Here is a 24,604-nt window from a genome sequence, read left to right as displayed (position 1 = left end):
CTTTTCTCCTGAGTGAATTCTTTCATGAACTCGGATGTAATCAGAAGAACGGAAGCGTTTCCCACACTGTGAGCACTGATAAGGTTTTTCTGCAGTATGGATTCTTTCATGTTTATTTAAGATTTTTTGCTGTGTGAAGGCTTTACCGCACTGCTTACATTCATAGGGCTTTTCTCCTGAATGAATTCTTTCATGACCTTGGAGCGACCAAGAAGAACTTAAGCATTTCCCACACTGTGTGCACTGATAAGGGTTCTCTGCGCTATGAAATCGTTCATGTCCTTGTAAGATACATCGTCGTCTGAAGGCTTTACCACACTGCTTACATTCATAGGGCTTTTCTCCAGAGTGAATTCTTTCATGAGCTCGGAGGGAATTAAAAGAACTTAAGCGTTTCCCACACTGTGTGCACTGATAAGGGTGATCTGCACTATGAGTCCTTTCATGTATGCGCAAGTCATATCGTCCTCTGAAGGCTTTACCGCACTGCTTACATTCATAGGGCTTTTCTCCTGAGTGCATTCTTTCATGAACTCGGAGGTAACCAGAAGAACGTAAGCCTTTCCCACACTGTGTGCACTGATAAGGCTTTTCTGCACTATGAGTTCTTTCATGTCTTTGTAAGATATATCGTTCTGGGAAGGCTTTACCACACTGCTTACATTCATAGGGCTTTTGTCCTGAGTAAATTCTTTCATGAACTCGGAGGGAATCAGAAGAAATGAAGCCTTTCCCACACTGTGAGCACTGATAAGGCTTTTCTGCACTATGAGTTCCTTCATGTCTTTGCAAGTGACATCGTCGTCTGAAGGCTTTACCACACTGCTTACATTCATAGAGCTTTTCTCCTGAGTGAATTCTTTCATGATTTTGGAGGACAGAGAAAGAACAAAAGCCTTTCCCACACTGTGAGCACTGATAAGGGTTTCCTGCTCTATGCGTTCTTTCCTGGAGTTGAAGGTAACTGTGAGTTTTGAAGGCCTTTCCACAGTGTTTACGTTCACAAGGCTTTTCTCCAGCATGAATTTCTGTGTGCCTGTGAAGGAAAATGGAAGAGCGGAATAATTGAGTACATTTTTGACATTTTTAAGACTTACTTTAATAGGAGTTTCTCCTGTTCCGGTATGTAACTGGAAACACTGACGGCTTTAACAATTTACATTCACAGGAGGATCTCAGGTTGGTGGACTACCTCAGCAATTTATTTCTTCATGTGTTTTTATTTATTTATTTTTGATGGTCCTGGAGTTTTACTTCCGGGCTACCTTCCCAGATCTTTTTTTTTATAGTTTTATTTGAAAACAAGGTGTCTTAAGCCAGCACACCTGGCTTCCAACCTGTGCTATCCTCCTGTCTCCGCCTCCCAAGTGCGGGGAAACAATTTATTCATTTATTTATATTTTATTTTTTTGGTGATGTTAGGGGTGGAACCCAGAGGCTTTCTACCTCCGGGCTACACTCCCGGCTTATTTTTTATATTTTATTTGGAAACAGGGTCTCACTGAGTTGCTAAGAGCCTCACTAAGTAGCTGAGGCTGGCTTCAACCTGTGTGATCCTCCTGTCTCAGCCTTTCAAGCATGGATATTACAAGCGTGCGCCACCACACTGGCTTCTAACTCAGCAATTTAGAGTCATTGTTTCAGAAAAATGTTATCACAAAAAAGTGCCATTTTTTACATGCAGTTTTTTGGTTCTATATAGAGGACTATTTGAAAACACTGAAAATTTTTGTCACACTGAAGTATACTTTTCTTTTTTTTTAATTTTTTTTTATTGATGCACTGTATTCATACATCATAGTAGGATACATACTTTTGTAGACATACTTGCACACTTTTCCCAGTCAGCCCCCACCCAATCCCCACCCCATTCTCTCCCTATCCCTCCCTCCCATGCTTGGCTTAGTAGTTGACATCTAGTATTATGGCAATTTATCTAAAATTAAAAATGGTAATCTCACATAACAGTTTTATTTGTCTGATACCAAGCTTTTGATGACTTAAAGATGACATTTCAATATTTCTTTTTGCTTTCTTTCTTACCAGAGAATATTTTTTTTCTATTTTTTAGGTGAAACTATCATATATTTACATATTTATTTTTCAGAAAAAAATCTATCCTAATATGGAATATGGAGTCTAGGTACCCAAAACGATCTTGAAAAAGAACAAAGCTAGAAGATATATATTTTCTGATTTCAAACCATATAAAGCTACAATAATTGAAACAGTGTAGTACTATTCTAAAGGGAGATATATAAACCATTGGAGTTAAATAAAAGCCTAGAGCTAAATTCTTCCCTATATTGTCAAGTTATTTTTGACAAGGTTTCCACGAACATTTGGTGGTGGAAATGATAATCTTTTAACTAAATATTGTTAAAAAATAATAATTACATGGAAAAGAATAAAATTGGACCCTTACCTAATCCCATATACAAATATTAACTCAAAATAGATAAAAGACCTAAATATAAATCTTAAGACTATAAGCTTATAGGAGAAAATCTGGGTCATTAAACCTCACAACATTGAAATTGGCAGTGATTTCTTGGTTATGATTTCAATGGCACAGACAACAGAAGCGTATACAAACTCCCTAAAAAATAAAAAAAAATATTGTATATCCAAAGACAATGTAAACAGAGTTAACAGTTACTAATAGAATGGGATAAAATATTTCCAATTGCTATATCTGAAGGTATATTAATATTCCAACTAGAGATCCTAAAAATTAACAACAATAAAGGCAAACAATACCCTTTAGAGATAGGTAAAAGACTAACATAAATAATGGATCTCCACAGATACCCAATCTTAGTTGTCTGTTGGATGGAAAATCTTGTTTCTGTAGTTCTGGTGTATGTTACCTATTTCTTCTTTGTAGTTAATCTCTTTGAGTATTTTCTCTAGCGCTGGTTTTGAAGACATAAATTCCTTCAGTTTCTGTTTGTCATGGAAGCTTCTTATTTCTCCATCTAATTTGATAGAAAGTTTTGCTGGGTAGGAAATTTTTGGCTGGAAGTTGTTTTCTTTCAGAATTGGGAATATGTTACTCCAAGCCCTTCTGGCTCTCATAACTTGGTTTGGGAAGTCTGGAGTGATTCTAATTGGTTTGCCTCTGAATGTCACTTAGCCCTTTGCTTTTGTTGCCTTTAAGATTCTCTGCTTGGCTTCCACATTGGTCATTTTGACAATTATGTGGCGTGGGGATCCTCTTCTCCGATCCTGTCTAAAGGGAGTTCTATAAGTTTCCTGGACCTGTGTATCTGCCTCTTGCTCGATGTCTGGAACATTTTCTGCTATTACTTCCTTGAAGAGATTGTTGATCCCTTTGGTTTCACTTTCTTTTCCCTCCTCTATTCCAATTATTCTTAGATTAGCTCTCTTAAAATGGGCCCATATTTCTTCAATATCAGATTCCTGCTGTTGGATATTTTTTTCTAGATTAGAAACTATGCGTTCATTTTTGGATTGCTCATCTTCTAAGAGTGATATTCTGTTCTCCATGTGTTCTAATCGGTTGTTTGTGCTTTGAATTGAGGCCTTTACTTCATTAATTGCATCCTTTATCTCTTTTTGGCTCTCTCTGAGTTCTTTTCGAAGCACCTCTATTATTTCTACAGTTATTTTCCTGATTTGATCTTCTAGAAATCTCTGATTTTCTGTTTTATCGGGTTCTGATGTTGTGGGGTTGTGGGCATTCATTGCTCCAGTATTATTCCTCTTTCCCATGATTTCGGAAGTTTGTGCCTTCTCTGGGTTCTTCCCTTGGGTCACTATGACTTCACTTAAGGTGTTCTGGATCTCGAGTTAGTAGTATCTCAGACCCCACTACTCCTTTACTGGGTTTTATCACAGAGTCTCCGACCCAGAGAGTCGATAGAGGCTGCTTTAGACCGTGGGGGGTGCCAGGTTGGGCGTTCTCCTATGGTGTGATATCTCTGCCACTGCTACTCCCCCACTGGGTCAAGTCCCAGGGAGTACAGTACTGGGATTTCTCCTCTGTGGCCCGAAATTTGACTCACTGTTCTTGAGTACGCAGATGTAGCTGTACTGGCCTTGCTGAATTTGCTGCTGCTGCCACCGGTGGCAATATGGCGCCGCTGCTACACCCTCGGCTATGGGGCTGGCTTTTTCTTCTTGGTTTTGATTTCGACTCTGAATCCCTGCAGCGTGTGCTGAACTCAGCCACTGGGAGCTTTAGACGCTCTCTGCTTGGAGAAATCCTGCCTGGCTGTTCCGCAGTGGCTCACCTCGGCTTGCTGTAGCCGTCCCGTGAATTCGCCGGTGCCGACAATATGGCGCTGCTGCCGCTTCTGCCGCGTCCTCGGGCGCGAGGATGGTTATCTCCTCTGTGGCTCTGTTCTCAGTCCGCTTTCTCTCTGGAGCCTGGTGATTTTTTGTTTCACTGGTGATGGTGTTTTCTGGCTATGAAAGGCGCTGATTTTGTGGTAATGGAGATTTGTTGTTAGCGGGGCTCTTAAGCCCCGCTTTTCTCGGTCGCCATCTTCCCCCAGATGTTTCTTTTCTTAAGCATCTCACGAATAAGAAAATTGAAATTATGCTGGTTTTTTTTTCTTGGCGGTACTGGGAGTGGGTCCCAGGAGGTTTTCTACCTCCCGGCTATACTCTGAGACCTATTTTATACTTTATTTGTAAACTGTTGTAGCGAGCATAACTATCCACAGCCAATGTAAGTCCATCAAGCTACACTTTATTACAGGTTCGAACCTGGACCCAAGCGCATGGGTCTCCACGTAGGCTGCAAGGGCCTCGACCGCCATTTGGGGGAGATTTTTACACAGTTGTACAACATTTGGTAAGTCATTCTGTTACATCATTGATGATGCCTTTTGAATTTACAGCTTCCATCCAATAAGGTAACTTGTACAGACCATTTTTAAGATAATAGGGTAGGGGTAGGGGGTATCTTCTCTACTATTGTGTTGCAGAGTCATTCTTATTGCATCAGCCTTGACTTTTAACATGTACAACTCTATACATTAAAGCAGCTACACAAAGCACAGAGTCACATGAGAGAAGGTCTCTAGAGAGAGTCTCTTACCTAAGGTATGTGACCTTGGGTCCACCAGATGCTCTCAGCTGGGGTGAATGATCTTAATTAGGGCTGAATACCTTAACTAATAGGTAGACTTAGTTTAAACTTATTTAGGACTCTTTACCTTAAAAAATACTCTTGTACAATATTATTGGTCAACATTATTAGTTTAAGCAATTTCTTAGTAACTACACCACACTGCACTCTCACAGCACACTTTGTTATAAAACTTTAACCTAAAATTTTAAACACAACAAACAGGGTCTCACAAAGTTGCTGAGAGCCTTCCTAAGTAGCTGAGGCTGGATGTGAACCTGTGTGGTCCTCCTGTCTCACCTTCACAAGTGGTAGGATTACAAGCACACGCCACCGTGCCCAGGTTGAAATTATGCTTATCTGGTTTGCTGGTTTTAAGACTATTTTTGAGAGCAGGGCGTGGTGGCCTCGAACACTTGTAATCCCAGTCCTTGGGAGGCTGAGACAGTAGGATCACAAAGGGTCATGACTTAGGTTGTCACTATTTCCAAATAAACTATAAAAATGGTCTGGGAGTGTAGCTCAGAGGTAGAAAGTCCCCTGGATTTTATCCCAAGTGCCACAAAAACTTTTTTTTGACATTTTGATGATTCTGTCAAGCTAAATTTCTTCTTTCTTAGCTTGTAAGTTACCTTTGATTTTGTCCTGAAATTGTGTAGTGACTGCCAGTATTCAGATCCTTCCAATTGTGTCCTATAATTAAGATTAAAAAATTCTTAGTTATTGAGAATCACATCTACAGAATGCTTTCTAATTACAGTATACACTGTCCAATATACAGTTATCTCGCCTGACCTATTCACCAAGTTCTTTATTGTAATGCTGGGAAGCTGAGACAGGAGGATCCCGGTTGTAGACAGCCTCAGATACTTAGTAAGACCCTTTGCAACTCAGTGAGACCCCATTTCAAAAGAAAGAATGAGCCGGGCGTGGTGGTGCATGCTTGTAATCCTCGCGCTTGGGAGGCAGAGAAAGGAGGATCACAAAAGTTGGAAGCCAGCCATGCTGGCTTAAGAGACCCTGTTTCCAAATACAAATATAAAAATAGGTCTGGGAGTGTAGCCTGGAGGTATAAGGGCTTCTAGGAACCCCAGTACCATAAAAAAAAATAAAAGAATGAAAATAGGAATGGGGGTGTAGCGTGAAGGTAGAATGACTCTTTGTTTCTTTTCCAGTATGGCAAAAAAAAAAAAAAAAAAACACACAATTAAGCACAGGCATGGTGGTGCATGCTTATACTACCTGGACTTGGGAGGCGGAGACAGGAAGACACCATGCTGGCTTAAGAGACCCTGTTTCCAAGTAAAAAAAAATATAAAGATAGGTCTGGGAGTGTAGTCTAGAGGTTAGAAGTGTTTCAGTACCACCAAAAAAAAAAAAGTAAATAAAGTAAAATACCTAGCCAGGCATAGTGGCACACGCTTGTCATCTCAGCATTTGGGAAGCTAGACAGGAGGATCACAGTTTGAGGACATCTGCAGTTACTACTTAGTGAGGCCCTTTGCTACTCAGTGAGACCCCATTTCAAAATAAAGAATATAAATAGGGATAGGGGTGTAGCTCAGAAATCGAATGCCCCTGGGTTCCATCCCCAGTACTGAAAAAATAAAAAAAAATCTAAATCAGAGATCAGCATTGATGACCTAAGAACACAAATTCCTTATAGACTCTGGAGGACGGGAGGCATCGTACCTAGAGAGGCCACATTGCTGAAGGTTTCCAGCATCACGTCTCTGTAGAGATTCTTCTGGGAAGCATCTAGCAGAGCCCACTCCTCCTGGGTGAACTTCACAGCCACGTCCTCAAAGGACACCTAAACGACGCCACATTTGTACAAGAGGGTCAGTACATTCAACTAACTCTAAGGTGTTCATATAGGACCTAGGATTCCAAAACTGTGTTCCTCAGAACTTTTTTTTTGGGGGGTGGGGGGCGGTCTGGGGATGCAACCCAGGGGCATTCAACCTCCAAGCTACAGCCCCTGCCCTATTTTTTATTCTTTGTTTTGAAACTGGGTCTCACTGAGTTGCCGAGGGCCTCATTAAGTAGCTGAGGCTGTCAGCGAATTGCCATCCTCCCTCTGGTCACAGCCTCCCAGATGCTGGCAACAAGTGTGCGCCACCACGCCCGTCTTCTTCAGAACTCCATCGTATAATATCCTTGGAACACACACACACACACACACACACACACACACACAAACACACACAAACACAGCGAAAGAAATACCAGAATCGACCTATTCTCAAGGAGAGAAGTTATATTTTTTTATTTTTTTATTTTTTTTTGGTGGTACCAGGGATAGAACCCAGGGACACTGTACCTCTGAGCTACACCCCCAATGCTACTTTATTAGTCATTTTATTTTTGAAGGAGGGTGTCAGTGAATTGCCAAAAGCCTCAACAGTAGTCTTCAGTCTCTGCCTCGGGAATGTTGGGATTACAAGAGGGCACGACCACACCCAGCAGATATTCCCCTTTTACTAGAGGGCCCTGAGAAAACGTGCTTCTGGGTCAGCCCTAATTTCTCGTTTTTTTCTAAACGAATTCACTTTTAGCTATAAATAAAACACTGGTTCTAAGTACTACGTGGAAAGGCAATAAATCGAGAATCCTGAACACAACGCTCAAGTTTTCAGCAGCCCACAGGACTGACATTGACACCGCCCCCTGCCCACCAAGGGAACCCGGGTCCAGGTGGGACCACAGCGACTCTGGGGCGGACTCTGGGGCGGACGCCGCGGCTGAGGCCTGGCCGCTGGAGGCAGCACCACGGGTTGGCCAGAGCCCGCCCACAGCCTGAGTTCTCTCACCCCGCAGCTGTGGCTGCTGCCCTCAGGGTGAGCGCCCACTGACCTGACCTCTGGCTCTGGGCCCAACCGAGGGGGCCCACAGAGCCCCTCCAATTCGGTCCATGCCTGCCCGTCCACACTGGCCTTCACTCCCTATGTGGGCGCCAGGTTCCACACTCACCATGTTGGGCTTTCCAGGTCTCCCCTGAACCCCACCCACGGTCAACTCACTACTAAGGCTCAGCAGCTAGGAAACCTCCAGGACAGGAGGCCAGGAACCCATAGAGCCCGCCCCCTTCCCCACAGACAGCCCTGATTGGACAACAAGCACAGATCACAACCCGCACTGGGGTGCTGATTGGCTATCCACTTCACAGGAAATGCGACCTCCTATGCTCTCCAAACAGACCTCAAGGACCAATCAACCTGCTTCCCTCCCCAAGGGCTACTGTCCCTCGCCGTCCTCTCCTTTGTCCTCACTGAGGCCATGGTCCCCACGACCCATCTCCCAGCGTCTGTCCCCACAGTCCAGCCAAGGAGGGTGCTCCACAGACACCCGCATCTCCTTGGGCCGCCAGGCCTCCACGCCCACCACCCCCGCCTTCTGGGTGGCCAAGTGAGCTCCCCGCACCCGAGGCCACAGCAGGACAAAGGCCGCGCCTGGGCACTAGGAGGACGCCCAGAAAACGGGGTCCCGGGTAGAGAGCGCGCCCTCCGCCACAGCCACACCTGGAGGTGCGGGGCCGGCTGGGCCTCGACACTGCTCTTGGCTAGCCTCACTGCTGAGACCCAGAGAACCACGCAGCAAAGGACTCGCGTGTTCTGAGCTCGGGTCAGAACAGCAGCCCTGCTCAGGGAGCCACACAGCTGAGTAAGCGAAGACGCTAACCTACTCCAGCCTCTGTTTCTTCTCCAAGCACCAAGCTTCTCACCACAATTGGACAATCAGCGAAGACCCTGCCCCCATGCTCTGGTTGGCTGGGCTGACGAACCTCCTACTGACGTCTGAGCACGTGTGCAATGGTAGAGCAGGAATGACAGCCAGTGGCCACGCCCCTTCCCGCTCAGCCCGCCTCCACAGGAACAAGCCTGGACCACACTGGGGTCCTTGTATTCAAGCAGAACTTGTTCCTGACATTCCAGGGGGAGCCCTGCTATCTCTTTCTACTCAGTGGGCACTTCCTGTTTACCCTCTGGACTCAGGGGTACAAATGGGCACAGTTTATTCTAGAGTCAATGTCCGAAGGAGCCATCTTGGCCAAACTGGAAGGGTTCACAGACCACACCAGGCCAAACATCGTGAAGAGCCAAGGCACCGACATGACTGGGTTGGCACAGATCTGGCCTCCGTAGATGAGTCCCTGACCCGTCCACACTGGCCGGTGCCCCACTTCCGGACCCCGGGCATCCACGCTCACCATCCCGGCTCTCCTCCAGCACTTCTCACCCCAGAGGCCACAGGGACACAAGACCCAAGCAACCTGTGACCTTCAATAGTAGAGAAAGGTCCTGGGCAACACCAGCTGGGGTAAAGCCAGCCTCCTATTCTGGGAAAAAACCTCACTGGATGAGAAAATCCTGCCCAGAATTATTGATTGGCTTAAGGCTCAAAACCCCAGCTACATAGTGAGGCCTTTTGCAACTCAGTGAGGCCCTGTTTCAAAATGAAGAATAATAGGGCTGGAGGTGTAGCTCGGAGATAGAATTCCCCTTGATTCCATCTCCAGTACAAAAAAAAGAGAGAGAGAGAGCATACAAATATGGAGGGAAAATGTTATCTAAAAACTAGAACGCCCGGCGTGGTGGCACAGGATTGTAATCCCCATGCTTGGGAGGCGGAGACAGGAATATCGCACAGGTTCGAAACAATCCTCAGTTACTTAGTGAGGTTCTCAGTAACCTAGTGACACCCTGTTTCCAAATAAAATATATATAGCTCCGATGTAAAAAACATTTGGATTCCATCCCCAGTACAAGAAAAAAAAAAAAAAAAAAACCAGGTTTGAAGCTCCTCGCTTTCTTAAGAAACCGTTTCCAAATAAAAATATAAAATAGGTCTGGGAGTGTATCCCGGAGGTAGAAGGGTTCCATCCCCAGTACCACCAAAAACAAACTAGAAAATTCCTAATTTTTACTTTCACCTTAGAAGAAGCCTCAATAGGCCCACACCCTTAATCACAAAGCTCCTTCCAACCTGAGACTCAAGAACACTTAGTAAACAAAGGCTCCAGTAGGAGGGACAAGGTCAGACACCACCAACGACCACCCACTGATCCCCAGAGCCTGAGGTTTAGCAGGAAGACCTCACCTCCAGCCCATCCCCCTGCCCCAGCCACCCCACCCCTGCTCCAGGCCCCAGGGAACAGGAAGGCAAGCTCCCAAGGGCCTCTCCCACTCTCCAGGTGCTTGCGGCTCTCTCCTGAACAAGTATCTTCACATTCCCTTAATAAACCTCTGTCTTCATCTCTGACTGGCGCGTGCTGAGATTGTTTTCGCCCCTGAAGCCAAGAACCCCGGGTCCTGAGGTGAGTTTCCCTTCCTCAGACCTGGGCACTCCTCAGGACTCTCCAGGCAATTCCTGTGTTTGCCTGTGAGGGGTCCTTTCCTCTCCTGAGCTGGTGCAGCCCCTGAACTTGGAAGGGCCAGTTGGCGCGCGCTTGTAATCCCAGTACTTGGAGGGTAAAACAGGAGGATCCCAGGTTCGTGTTTAGCCTCAGCGACTTAGTGAGGCCTCTGCCATTTACCTTGACTGTCTTTCAAAATAAAGAATAAGCCGGGCCGGGCGTGGTGGCGCACGCTTGTAATCCCCGCGCTTGGGAGGCAGAGACAGGAGGATGGCGCAGGTTCGAAGCCAGCCCCACTGGCTTAAGAGACCTTGTTTCCAAATAAAAAAGTATAAAAATTGGTACTGGACGTGTAGCCCGGAGGTAGGAGGGTTCCCAAGAACCATAGTTCCACCAAAACTTAATAAAGAATAAAAGTCGGACGTGGTTTCACACACTTGTGATCCTGCATGTGGGAGTTTGAGGCCTTTCGGTTGGCGGACAGGCTGAATTACTTAGTGAGGCCCTTTGCCACGCAGGGAGACCCTTTTTCATAATTAAAAAAAAAAATGAAAATAGGGCTGAAGTTATAGCCCTGAATATAGGTAGAATACCCGGGTTCCATCCCAAATACTGCAAAAAAATAAAAATAAAATAAAAAGAATATGTCCCTGGGTTCAATCTCCACGACCGGAAAATCATATAAATAAGGCCACAAGCCGAGTCCCTGGACAATCCCCCGGCCGGGCCCAGCAGAGTCGCCGTGGGCGCAGCGGAGGGGCCAGACCTGGGAGCGCGGGAGCCCGCGGAGCCCCGGCCGGAGTCGAGCCCAGGCCCGTCCACACTGGCCGCCGCCCGTCCCGACCCCGGTCCACACTCACCATCCCGGCTCCGGAGTCGAGCCCAGGCCCGTCCACACTGGCCGCCGCGTCACGACCCCGGTCCACACTCACCATCCCGGCTCCGGGTCCCGCGAGCGCCGCCCGCACCGTGGACACCGCGCTACAAGGACCCAAGGACCCAGCGCCGGCAGCAGCGAGATTATATCCAGGTCCTAGATTCCCGGATTGCAGCCCGCCCCTTCCTCCAAAACTCACTGATTGGACACTAAGCACAGCCCCACCCCACGACACTGATTGGCTAGGCTCCTGAGTGACCTCATAAAAGACCACTGACAACGCATAGTGGGACCAAAATGCAGCTAGTAGCCACGCCCCTCCTGGCTCTCGGCCTCCCTGCTCCGGGCTTTTCCGGAGTGAGCGCACCTGTCCTCTCCTACTCAGTGGGCTTGCTTGCTTTCCTTCTTTTTGTGCTACTGAGGATTCTACCCATTGGCATTCTACCTCTGAGCCGCAGCCTCAACCCTAATTTTTTTTTGTAGTACTGGGGATGGAACCTAGGGCCTTTCTACCCCCGGCCGGCACTCCCAGACCTATTTTATATTTTATTTGGAAACAGGTCTCATTAAGTGGCAGAGAGCCTAAACAGGAGATTCGTCAAATTGCTATATTTAGAAATTAAAGTACAGAAGCCCGGCACAGAGGGGCATACCTGTAATCCCAGAACGTGGTAAATTGAGACAGAATAACAGCAGGGTTTGAAGAAGTCATCAGCAATTTAATGAACATGGTTACCTACTGAAGCCCTGTTTCAATAAAAAAAAAAAATTAAGCTGGGCGTGGTGGTGCAGGCTTGTAATTCCATTAATTAGGAGGCAGAGATGGGAAGAATGCAAATTCCTGGCCAGGCTCAGCAATTTAGTAAGATGTTCTCCAACTTAGGTGGTAGGGCTGCGGTGGGTATAGCTCAGAGGTAGAATGCCCCTGGGTTCAATCCCCAGTTCTGCAAATAAAAATAATAATAATAAGTACATTAAGAGGGCTAAGTGTAGAGTTCGTCAACCCCCAGGCCCCAAACAAATGAATGAAGAAGATGTGCAGAAGCGAAAATAGGTCTCCATTTGGAAAATTGCACTCGAGCTGGGTGTGGTGTCCAAGGCCTGGAATCCCAGCCATTGGAAGGCTGAGGTTTTCAGGCTAGAGGCCAATCTAAGAAACACAGGCAGACAGTTTTTTTTTCTTTTTCCTTGGGTCTGGAGATGGAACCCAGGGGCATTCAACCTCCTATACACCTCCTGCCCTATTTTTTATTCTCTATTTTGAAACAGGGTCTCACTAAGTTGCGGAGGGCCTCACTAAGTAGCTGAGGCTATCTGCTAATCACGATCCTCAGGTCTCAGCCTCCCGAATGTTGAAATTACAAGAGTGTGCCACCAAGCCAGGCTCTCAGACCCTCTTTCAAAATGAAAAATACAAGCCGGGCGTGGTGGCGCAAGCTTGTAATCCCAGCATTCGGAAGGCCGAGACCAGAGGATCATGGTTCCTGGACAGCCTCAGCTACTTAATGATGCCCTCTGCAACTCAGTGAGACCCTATTTCAAAATAAATAATCAAAAATCGGGCAGGGGGTGTAGCTTGGAGGTTGAATGCCCCTGGGTTCCATCCCCAGACCCGCAACAACAACAACAACAACAACAGAATAAAAAAATAGGTCTGGAGGTGTTTCTCGGAGGTAGAACGCCCCTGGGTTTTATCCCTAGTATGTAAGCAGAAATTTGTATTTAAGCAGAAATTTGTATTTAAGCAGAAGTTTGTATTTTATTTTAGCAGAAATTGCTCCTGACTTTTCCAGAGCATGTACAACTGTCCTCTGGTCTCAGTAGACACTTTCTTTCATTCTTTTTTTTTTTTTTTTTTTTTTGGTGTGTGATACTGAAGATTGATTCCAGGGGCATTCTACCTCTGAGTCACTCACCAAACCCTACTTTTTTTTAATCCTTTATTTTGAAACAGGGTCTCACTAAGTTGCAGAGAGCCTAAGTAGCTGAAGCTGGCCACAAATCTGCGAGCTTCCTGTTTCAGCCTCCCAAGTACTGGGATTAATAATGTTCACTACCACACCAGGCACAGAAGGAACTGTTTTCCTCCTGGACACAGGATCAGAAAGGTGTGCACGCAATCAACTCCAGACTCGAAATTCTTGGCCTCAGACCAGAAAGATTCACAGACCAAACCAGCCCAACACCTCCTGGTCATAGTATGCGCTCAGGTGAGTAAGTAGAAGCAAACCCCAGCCGACACGAAGCAAAAACCTGCACCTTACTCAGAAAAATCATCCCCGGTAAAGCCAACCAAGGTAGATTGCGATGTGCACAGCACTGGCTGACCATAAACACGAATTGTTTCTTTTTTCCTTTGGGCTGGTTTGGCCAAGACTGGCTTAAAATGTACATTAAGCCGGATGTAATGACACATGCTTGTCATCCCAGTACTTGCAGGCTGAGACCAGAGAATCATGGTTTTCAGGCAGCCTCAGCTATTTGGGAGGCTTTTCACAACTCAGTGAAACCATGTATAAAAGACAAAAAGACTAAGCTGGGGTTGGGGGTATAGGTCGGAGGTTGACTGTCCATGGGTTTCTTCCCCAGAACCACACACAAAGGAAAGAAAAAATCATCAGCCGGGCGTGGTGGCACACGATTGTAATCCCGACGCTGGGAGGCTGAGACAGGAGGATCCCACAGGTTCAAAGCCAGCCTCACTACTTAGTGAGGTTCTCAGCAACCTAGTGAGACCCTGTTTCCAAATAAAGTATAAAATAGGTCTGAGATTATAGCCCTGGATTCCACAGTTAAAACACTTGTTTACTCACAGTTTGAATTCCTTTTTGTTTCAGTTGCCTCTATCTGGACCTTCTTTCTTATTATTCCTATATTTTGCCATGCTTTCATATAGTCTAAGACATCCCTGCTTTTCCTAATGGGCCAAATAGCCGCTTGACAATCTTCATTAGCATTATTGAAAGCTAGTTTTGTAATCAATATTTCTGACAATTCTGTATTATTTTTAGTTTTTTGAATAGAATCTTGTAGTCTCTCAATGAAACAACTATATTCCTCGGTGGGTCCTTGTAAAATTTTTGTAAATGGCTCTCCAGTTCCTGTGTCAATTCCTTCCCAAGCTGTGCAGCAGCTTCTCAAATCCAGTATAGATGCTGTGGTTGTACATTTTGGACTTGAGTTGTTAGGTCTGACCAAGCCCCAGTCACAGCGATTAATTCATAGGACAACTGAGCTTGGTTTCCCAAGCTTGATCTTGTAAAATTTGTTTTGCCTCCTCATTAAGCCACATTTTTCACTCTAAATATTGTTGCCCTGTAAGGATTATCTTTGCTACTGTATAGAAATCATAAGAGACCCAGTTCTCAGCCCAAGATTTTAATGCTGTAATTAGAAACAGGCCCCTATAGCATGCATGCTTTTTTGAAAGAAGAAATAATATCAAATTCAGTCCCCCTCCAATCACTTTGCTGTGGCCGACTGGGATTTTAGCGACAAGGAAAGCGAAAGCTAGATGCGTACAATAGTCCCAACGTTTAAAAGACATAAGTCAGCCGGGCGTGGTGGCGCACACTTGTAATCCCTGTGCTTGGAAGGCTGAGACAGGAGGATCACGGTTCACGGCCAGCCTCAGCTACTTAGTGAGCCCCTCAGCAACTTAGTGAGACCCTGTTTCCAAATAAAAATATAAAATAGGTCTGGGAGCATAGCCCAGAGGTAGAAGGCCTCTGGGTTCCACCCCCAGTACCACCAAAAAAAAAAAAAAAAAAGACATAAGTCTTGGCAGAACTGGATCTGCTCTTTGTTCTAAAGGGTGTATTTTTTTGTAATCCGAGCGCTTGGGAAGCAGAGACAGGAGGATCGATCGCGCAGGTTCGAAGCCAGCCGCACGCGCTGGCTTAGGAGACCCTGTTTCCAAATAAAAATGTAAAAATAGGTCTGGGAGTGTAGCCCGGAGGTAGAAGGGCTTCCAGGAACCCCAGTACCACCAAAAAAAAATGGGGTGTTTCTTTTTTTTGCCACAAGGGCCAAAGGGGTAACAAGGGTTGGCACCAGGGCGCTCATTCTGACTTGTTTTCATGGGCTCTCTGAGGCAAACATTATCTCTGGGTTTTTTTGTTTTTTATTTTTTAGCACAATCTAGATCTTCCTCTTGACAGTTCATATACATAGAGTGATTTTTCAGTTTCATTTTCTATATTAAAAACCATGTTGTTGCCGGGCGTGGTGACACTTGTAATCCCCACGCTTGGGAGGCAGAGACAGGAGAATTGAAGCCAGCTGCACTGGCTTAAGAGACCCTGTTTCCAAATAAAAAATATAAAAAATAGGTTTGGGAGTGTAGCCCGGAGGTAGAAGGGCTCCCAGAAACACCAGTACCACCAAACACACACACACACACACACACACACACACACACACACACACACACACACACCATGTTATCAATTTGTTGGATAATCATCCTAATTAAAAACTAAGTGACCCACCATTGAGGGAGATTTTTCTCCCCTTGCCAAAATGCTTTCATAATATTTTTTTAACTCTATCCCATATTTCATCTAAAGTTCCTTCATCAGGAAAGCAAAGATTATTTTTTACTGCTAAATCATAACAAGCCTGTATTTCCTCTTGGGATATCTTTATCTTATATTACTTTAAAAAATGATGTCCTATCTCTATAAAAGGACTTTTACTTACTTGGTGTCCTGTGCCTGCTCAGCTTTCTGCAGCATTCTCTCCCTCTTCATGAATTAACCCCTTCAGGTCCCTGTTCACAGCACCACTTGTCAGAGATTCCTCTCCAGGACTGGTGAGGGACACCGGAAATGACGACTCAGACAATTGCTCCTTTGGCAACTGCCAACTTTATTCTCTAAAACCAGTTTTTTTATACCCTTTCCCACCTAGGTTAAGTATCACGTCCTCGTGGAAAAGGGCAAACACCAAGTACAATAGGGGGTATTAGGTAGAGGACATGTGCCATAAATCACTAAGATACAATCATCAAAGGAAACTAGCAACACTGGGGAGAACAAAGCCACCTTGTGAAAGATTACTAAAATGTGGTTAAGATCAGCCCCTGCTCTCACTGGTGGGGCTTGTGGGGCAAATTCCCGAGAGGACAGGAGTCACTCCCAGAATTTGGGAGTAGTCTACCTTTCATAAAACCTCCTTAACTCTTTCAAAACCTTTCGTTCCTCAGGCTTCATCCATGTCCTCCATCACCCCCCTGCAACATATAAATGGTTTTACTCAGGAGGAATCTCCTTGCTCAGATTTATATTAAGGCTCTGGTTGAAGGTTTGCCCACATTGAGTATCTCATTTAGGTTCAGGGAGTCTGTCTACCACATACATGAATTCTGGAACAAATGATAAACACATTAGCAAAGGTTGGCTCACTAATGGAATAAAAGGATACAAAAAGATAAATTTCTATGCTCAATGTACACTATGCCCAGGCCTGATTTGATCTACAGATTCTTCTCCTTCCATATTCTATAGCATTGATGACCAAAAACACAAGTTCTTTACTGACTACAAGAAAGATGCCATTCCTATTTTTTTGGGGGGGAAGGTACTGGGGGTGGAAACCAGGGTTCTTTTTTTTTAACCTTCTGGTTATCCTCCCAGACTTAGTTTTGTATACTTCTGAGGCTCACTTCAAACCTGTTAAATCCTCCTGGCCCAGCTTCCCAATAGCTGGGATTACAAACATATGGCACCATGCCCTGCTCCTTAAGTCAAATTCCTGAAGGTTTCCAGCATCACATCTCTGTAGAGATTGGAGACTGGAGTCCAAAGATTTACAAAATTACTTTATCATCAGAAATCTTGAGGATGACTCTCCCAGCATAGCAGATCAAATTCTAGACCTGAGCTATTCAAAAAGGGAGAGCAGAATAGGAATAACTTTCATTAGAGGGCCCACTGAGTAAAATGTGCTTTGGTTCAGCCATGATTTTTCTGTTTTATTTCAACTCATCTTTTTTTTTTTTTGGTGGTACTGGGGTTCCAAAAAGCCCTTCTACCTTCAGGCTACACTCCCAGACCTATTTTATATATTTTTTACTTAGAAACAGGGTCTCTTAAACCAGTGCGGCTGGCTTCAAACCTGTGCGATCCTCCTGTCTCTGCCTCCCAAGCTTGGGGATTACCAGCGTGCGCCACCACGCCCGGCCTCATCTTTTGTAGTGGGAATTAAACCCGGGGTTGCGGGTTCCTAGATGAAAGGTACACACACACAGCCTTTCATTTTTCTTGTGGTTCTGGGGATGGAACCCAGGGGCATTCTACTTACAAGACACAACCCAAGCCCTATATTTTATTTTGAAACAAGGTCTCACTGCGCTGCAAAAGGCCTCAATAAGTAGCCAAGGCTTTCCCCAAACCCGGATCCTACTGTCTCAGCCTTCTGAAATGCTGGGATTACAAACATGTGCCGCCATGCCCAGCCACCCAAAGCCCCTTATTATTTTGAAACAGGGTCCCATCGAGTTGCTGAGGCTGATGATCTAACTACAGTCTTCCCCTTTCAGCCTCTCACATTCTAGAATTAGATGCTACGGCCCTCTGTCCCACATTTCTTTTAGGTGAATTATTTACTTATTTTTGTTACTTTTGTGGTACTGGTGAAAGACCCCAAGGGCATTCTACTTATGAACTACACCCTCATGGCTTTTTATTCTTTAATTTGAAACAGTGTTTCACTAAATTGCAGAGAGCCTCACTCAATAGCTGGGGCTGAACACAAACTCCGATCCTCCTATCTTAGTCTCCTAAATACTGGGAGGGCAACTGTGCACCTCCAAACCCCACCCTATTTTTTATTTTGAGCCAGGGTCTTTCTAGGTCGCTGAGTCTCAGTACTTGACTTGCTGAGGCTGCCTTTGATCCAGTGGTCCTTACTATCTCAAACCAAAGGCTGGGATTATAAGCAGGCAGTGACATGCCTGCCTGAGACCCTATTTCATAATAATAAATTATGGCTCAGGATGTGCCTCTGAAATGGTATGCTCCTAGATCAATCAATCCCTAGTAACAAAAAAATTTTGGGTGTGGGGACTCTTGTATATAATTCCATTTCTTCAAAGGTTGAGACGTGATGATCACAGGTCCAGCGCTGGGATTACAAGCTTATGCCACCATGCACGGCTATCTGTTGCAGACCAAGTCAGTCGGGTCATAATTGTCCGCTTCCGGTCAAATCCTCGGAAAGATGGGGCAAAAGGAAGGTGGAGTTCTGCAGAATCTTATCTGCAGCGATTCTTTCCCCTCTATAAAATAAATTTCCTTAAGTTCTTAGGTACGACGCTTTAGAAAGAATCTGAGGTGGACAAAGGCTTCTTGAGCCAATGACAATTTATTACAAGAACCCAGAAAATTTATACCCTTCACCAGTGAGATTAATAATAGGAGAAAAAGAAAAGGGGGGCAATCACAGCAAAACAATAGTGAATTACATGTAAACAAAGTAAAAGATTAGTCTGGCATTTAAGAGATTAACTCCAGATCTTTCTTCCAATATTGCAGCAGAGCAGGTCCAAGAGGTAAATTCCAGAGGCAATACAGGCACGCTCAATGCCCAGGGCTTGGAAAATACGCCTTCTCATGGAATCTTCTTTTGCTTTCTTTTTTGAAGTTTCCATCTATATCCATATGACAAGCATGGGGAGATATGGCGGTCCAGGGAGATGCGATGGGAGTCTCTCAGATCTCATCCGCATTGCCTTCTGAAGTCTGAAAGCTTACAAAAACTCACAACACAGCTTGGCAAATAAAACACCAAAAAAACACCATGAAGTTCTTATATTTAGTTGTCAGATGTATTTCCTTAACTGCTGAACACTCTTCCTTAAACAATAAGCCTATTAAAAGCCTATTCATCTTTAATAATCCATTTCCCTATCACAAACCCTCTGCAACCTGCTTCTAACTTTCTAATTCCTTTCTTTCCCAGTTGGGACAATCTTATGATAAGCTCTTCTTCATGCAAAAATGCTTTTCTTACTCTTACAGTATTTCCTTTCTTTCATACATATATATTTAGAATATCTGTCCTTTATTTTGTCATATTCATTTCTAGCCATGCGGCGTCTCCCTGTCTCCGGGAACGCTCATACTGGGCGTAAAAGTCAATAATCTTTTTCCTTCGGCTCTATTGTATTTGGACAACTAAGTTGTTCATCAACTAAATTGTTTTGAAGTCACACACAAAGTTTTATCTTCTCTGTCTCTAGGCAGGATCTCAAGGGTAAACAGAGTTACCTTAAACTGAGCTACCAGTTACCGGAGTTAATGGCTTAACCTAAGTTAGTGATAAGAATGAGGGTCGGAGATCATTTGTAACTGCTGCAGCTGGAATGCTCATCACAGCATCTGAGTTCTGGCCAGTTTTTCATTACTATTGAGCAAAGCCAAGGGTGTTTAGACAAATTATTAAAAAATTTATTTCCACGGACTCAATTTCTTTCATTTCCCACATGGTGCGCACTGCTAAGGCTTTTCTGCACTATGAGTTCTTTCATGTGTTTTCAAGTTACTTTTATATCTGAAGGCTTTACCGCACTGCTTACATTCATAGGGCTTTTCTCCTGAGTGAATCCTTTCATGAATTTGGAGGTTATAAGAAGAACAAAAGCCTTTCCCACACTGTGTGCACTGATAAGGCTTTTCTGCACTGTGTGTTCCTTCATGTCGTCTCAAGCTTTTTTGATGTCTGAAGGCTTTACCACACTGCTTACATTCATAAGGTTTTTCTCCTGAGTGAATTCTTTTATGAGCTTCAATGGAACAGGAAGTTCTTAAGCGTTTCCCACACTGTGAGCACTGATAAGGCTTTTCTGCACTGTGTGTTCCTTCATGTCGTCTCAAGCTTTTTTGATGTCTGAAGGCTTTACCACACTGCTTACATTCATAAGGTTTTTCTCCTGAGTGAATTCTTTTATGAGCTTCAATGGAACAGGAAGTTCTTAAGCGTTTCCCACACTGTGAGCACTGATAAGGCTTTTCTGCACTATGAGTTCTTTCATGTGTTTGCAAGTGACTTCGTCGTCTGAAGGCTTTACCGCACTGCTGACATTCATAGGGCTTTTCTCCTGAGTGAATTCCTTCATGACATTGGAGTGACCTGTAAGAACTAAAGCTTTTGCCACATTGTGAGCACTGATAAGGCTTTTCTGCACTATGAGTTCTTTCATGATTTTTCAAGTTACTTTGTTGTCTAAAGGTTTTACTACACTGTTTGCATTCATAGGGCTTTTCACCTGAGTGAATTCTTTTATGAATTCGGAGGGATTGGGAAGAACTGAAGCCTTTCCCACACTCTGTGCACTGATAAGGCTTTTCTTCACTTTGAGTTCTTTCACGTGTTAGCAAGTTACATTGTCTGAAGGCTTTACCACATTGCTTATATTCATAGGACTTTTTGGCTGAGTGAGTTCCTTCATGATAACGAAGGCCTTTGGAAGAACGTAATCTTTTCCCACACTGTGTGCATTGATAAGGGTTTTCTGCACTATGAGTCCTTTCATGTATATGCAAGACATATCGTCGTCTGAAGGCTTTACCACACGGCTTACATTCATAGGGCTTTTCTCTTGAGTGCATTCTTTCATGATCTCGGAGGGAACTGGCAGAATGTAATCTTTTCCCACACTGTGTGCATTGATAAGGGTTTTCCGCACTCTGAGTTCTTTCATGTATTAGCAAGTTATATTGTTGTATAAAAGCTTTATCACACTGTTCATATTCATAGGGCATTTCTCTTGAGTGAATTCTCATATGACTTTGGAGCAAACAGAAAGAACTAAATCGTTTTCCATACTGTGAGATTTGATAAGCTTTTCCTGCTCTATGAGTTCTTTCATGAAGTTGAAAGTAACTGTGAGCTTTGAAGGCCTTTCCACAGTGTTTACATTCATAACGCTCTTCTCCAACATGCATTTCCTTATGTCTATAAAGGAAAATGGAAGAGCTGAATAATTTAGTACATTTTTGAGATTTATAAGCCTTACTTTTATATGAGTTTCTCATGTTCTGGTGTATAACTGTAAACACTGAAGTCTTTAACACTTTACATTCACAGGAGGATCTTGGGCTGGTGGCCTATCTCAGCAATTTAGTAAGCCATTATTTCACAAATGTGTTTTTTTCTCCCAGGTCTAGGTATGGAACCCAGGGGTTAGGAGGCATTCAACCTCTGAACCACACCCCCTGCCCTATTTTTTTTATTCTTTATTTTGAAACCTGGTCTCAAGCCGGGCTTGGTGGCGCACGCTTGTAATCCCTGTGTTTGGGAGGCTGAGACAGGAGGATCACACGGGTTCAAAGCTAGCCTCAGCTACTTAGTAAAGCTCTCAGCAACTTAGTGAGACCCAGTTTCCAAATAAAATATATAAAAGTTCTGGGAGTATAGCCTCTGGGTTCCACCCCCAGTACCACCAAAAGAAAAAAAATAGAAACCTGGTCTCACTGAGTTTCTAGGTACCATAGAGAAAATTATTTTAAAAACCCTGAATATTTTTATAACAAAATTGAAATCATGCTTTTTTTTTTGGTGCTACTGGAGGTGGAACCCAGAGGCTTTTCTACCTCCCAGCTATACTCCCAGACCTATTTTGCGATTATTTAGAAACACTCTCACAAAGTCCCTGAGTGCTTCCCTAAGAAGCTGAGGATGGTTTCAAATCTGTGCGATCCTCCTGTTTCCTTCTCCCACGCACTGGGTTAACAAGAGACCACCACTACGCCGTGCTTTGAAATTATGCTTATTTGGTTTGCTGGTTTTAAGAATTTTCTGAGTAGTCCGGCATGGTGGTAACGCTTGTAATCTCAGCATTCGGGTGGCTGAAACCGGAAGATTGTGGTTCACGGACAGCCTCAGCTACTTAGTGAGCCCTGTTGCAAAATAAAGAATGAAAATAGGGCAGTGGATGTGGCTCAGAGGTCATACTGCTGGGTTTCATCCCTAGACCCGCAAAAAAAAAAAAATTGACAACAGGGCATGCTAGCCTCCCATGCTTGTAATCCTAGTACCTCGGAGGCTGAGATGGGAGGATTGCGCAGGTTTAAAGTCAGCCTTGCTGGCTTAAGAGACCCTGTTTCCAAAATAAATAAATATAAAATAGGTCTGGGAGTGTAGCCCGGAGGTAGAAGGGCTTCCAGGAACCTCAGTACCACCAAAAAAAATTTTTTAAAAAGCTTAGCAAGACCCTATTTCCAAATAAAATATAAAATATTAAAATGGACTGGGAGGATAGCCAGAAGTAAAAACCACACAAAAAAATTTTTTTGGACATGTCAACAATTCTCAAGCAGAATTTCTTCATTCTTAGCTTGTAAGTTACCTTTGGGTTTCCCCTGAAATTCCATAGTGATTGTCAATATTCAGATCCTTCCAAATGTTTCCTGCAATTAAGATAAAAAATTAATTATATCGAATCATACTTACAGAATACTTTCTGATTACAGTATGCACTGTCCAATATACAGTTAATCTTCTTGACCTATTCACCAAATTCATTTGAAGTGGTGATGCATGCTTGTAATTCTAGCATTGGGGAGGCTGAGACAGAAGGATCCCGGTTCTACACAGCCTCAGATACTTAGTGAGGGCCTTTCCAACTCAGTGAGTTCCTGTTTCAAAATAAAGAATAAAATATAGAATTGGGCAGGGGGATAGCTCAGAGGTAGAATGCTCCTGGGTTCCATCTCCAGTACCACAAAAAAGTAAGTAAATAAAATATCTAAATCACAGATCAGCATTGATTACCAAGGAACATAAATTCTTTACAGACTCACTGGAGGGAGGGAGTCATCGTACCTAGAGAGGCCACATTCCTGAAGGTTTCCAGCATCACGTCTCTGTGGAGTTTCTTCTGGGAAGCATCTAGCAAAGCCCACTCCTCCTGGGTGAACTTCACAGCCACGTCCTCAAAGGAAACTGAGGCCTAAAACACCCCACATGTGTACAAGAGTGGGTTAGACAGACAGTACCGAGTATGTTCAACTAATTTATAAGATGCTCACATAAGATCGAGGATTCCAAAATTGTATTACTCTGAACTCTTGGATCATATAATATTCTTGGACCATACCACCCGCATACAAACAAAGGAAAAGAAATACCAGAATTGATCTATTCACAAGGAGAGAAGGTATAATTATTTTGGGCGGTACAAGGGATAGAACCCAGGGGCACTGTACCTCTGAGCTACACTCCTAGTGCTATTTTACTGCCGCCTTTTCTTCGGCATTTGCGTGTGTAATTTCCACGCAACATTGGCTGATGGCTTAAAGAAAGCAGTGCCCCGAGGGGAAGTGTTGTCTCTGGCCAAAGTACTCCCCTACTCTTTGATATTCTTTCATAACTATTATTCTTTTGGTAATGATTCTTTTAACTTTCCACACGAATTCCTCTGGTGATGTAAGATCAGGACTGTGGTAGAAACTGAGTCCGTGGAAAATAAAGCTTCTAGTAATTTGTCTAAGCCTCTAAACGCCCTCGGCTTTGCTCAAAGATGTAAATTTAGTCAGAATTCAGATACTGTGGAAGCATTCCTGCTACAGCAATTACAAATGCAGAATTCCTCCCTATCTCTGACCTTCATTCTAATCATTACAATAGAGCTGAGGGCTAGGAGGAATCTTGACCTTTGCACCTAGTGATATAGCACTGCCTAAAGACAGGCGACACCACCTGGTTAAAATAGTTATGACAGAACAAAGGACAGATATAATAAAACTTCATGTTGTTTTTTGGGCCCTGTCTACTAAAATATATTTTAAGTGTTTAATAGGGTGAAGCGTTCAGACAGCAGATGGTATTGCAGACAAAATCTGGCAGACATTCAGCGAAATCCTCTAAATCATCACAAATGTACATGGATTTCCCTACACCAACTACATGTATGAAAGCTGGAATCTCCGACTTCGTCCCCATTCAGTTCAAAGGAGGTTGCTAGATAGAGAAGGACATTGGACTAAGCCCTAGGAATAAAAGGTTCTGAAAGGGTTAAAGAAAACTCTTAAAAACTGAATTCTTCAAGTGATTTTGGGTGTGACTTTTGTTCCTCTGGAATTTGCCCACTAAAAGCCTCTGCAGCTGCTAAGGAAAGGCCAAAGGGGCTGACTTGAAGCACAAGACCCACCTGCAGGGTCATGGAACTGATTTCAATCACAAAGACCTGTGATGTCACAGGCCTTACTTTTGTCTTGTTCAGGGTTGGTGATTTACATGTATATTTCACTACTGTTTTTGGATGTTTGCA

This window comes from Muscardinus avellanarius (assembly GCF_963383645.1).
Source record: "Muscardinus avellanarius genome assembly, chromosome: 16".
NCBI lineage: Eukaryota > Metazoa > Chordata > Mammalia > Rodentia > Gliridae > Muscardinus > Muscardinus avellanarius.
This window is presented reverse-complemented; position numbering follows the sequence as displayed.